The sequence below is a fragment of the Myotis brandtii genome, unplaced genomic scaffold, assembly GCF_000412655.1.
Source record: "Myotis brandtii unplaced genomic scaffold, ASM41265v1 scaffold537, whole genome shotgun sequence".
Taxonomy (NCBI): Eukaryota; Metazoa; Chordata; class Mammalia; order Chiroptera; family Vespertilionidae; genus Myotis; species Myotis brandtii.
Genome location: NW_005369971.1, coordinates 203,817 through 204,960, shown reverse-complemented (window position 1 = coordinate 204,960; position 1,144 = coordinate 203,817). Strand labels below are relative to the sequence as shown.

At 57.4% G+C, this 1,144-nt stretch overlaps 1 protein-coding gene across 1 annotated transcript in view; it reads left to right on the top strand.

The window, feature by feature from the left end:
• The window catches only part of BRD1 (bromodomain containing 1), a 35,127-nt gene that overhangs the window by 30,595 nt on the left and 3,388 nt on the right, over window positions 1-1,144 (top strand).

Below are 1,144 nucleotides of genomic sequence, written 5' to 3'. Positions count from 1 at the left end.
TGTTCCCTCTCATCACGCGTGTTGGCTGGAGCAGCGCTTGAATTTCCTTCCAGAACCTCTTGGCCTTCACAGCAGGCTCACTGTTGGGCGCGAGAGGCCTCGCTTTCAGCTTCTCTTGGCGTTGGACAAGCCTCACCAAGCTGGTCGTTTCTGCTTTTGATTCAAAGTGAGAGGTGCAGCTCTTCCTTCCCTGGGCCTCCTGGAGGCCATTGTGGGCTCTGAATGGGCCTGACTTCCGTCTTGTTGTGTCTCAGGAAATAGGGGGCCCAGGAGAGAGAGAGAGATGGGTGGCCGGTCGGTGGAGCAGTGAGAGCACAGCATTTATCAGTTAGGTTCTTGGTCTCATACGGGGCAGTTTGTGGGCCCCAAACAATGACAGGAGTAAGGTTAAGGGTCACTGATCACAGAGCACCATGACCAGGTGGTGACGATGACAAGGTTTGTAATATTTCAGCAGCACTGAGCACAGGCTGTTGGGGAAGTGGTGCCCGTGGGCTGGCGAGATGCAGGGCTGCACAAGCCTTCAGTTGGTGGACTCGCAGTCTCTGCGAAGCGCAGTGAAGCGAGGTTGCCTTTGTAAAGCAGGCGAGAGACCCTCTAACCTGACCACCCACTTCACTCGGTTTAAAGAAATGGCTTTTCAATTTTTTAAGCATGAGGAGTGGGGTTTCTTTTTTGGGGAAAAAATATGCACAGTCCTCGGTGTCACACGGGAGGGAGCCCGGCTGGGTCTGCAGGGGGCGGGGCGGGGCGGGGGACGGACGGATGGACGGACAGGACACACGGGCTATGCAGTGAGAGGTCTGCCCGGTCCCTTGGCCTGACGTCGGTGGTAGGGACGTGGCCAGTGTGTCTGGTCACGGAGGGCGTGGCTCTGAGGCGGCCTGGCCGGGCCTTGTGAGCGCGGCTTCCTGGGAGTGCGCTGCCCCCCACCCCCGGTAGCCAGGTGCCTGTGGCCTGTTTTAACATGTTTTTTAGGTTCTTGTTAATACTTTTCTTTTGAAAGAGTTTTTTCATCGACTTTCTGTTCCCATTTGAAGTTCCACTGTGTGAAGTCGCTCTTGGTGGCCTGGCTCCTCAGCCAGGTCCCGGCCGGCCTGGCGCTCGAGCCTGGTGCAGACACGGCTCGTCCCAGCCTGCGCCC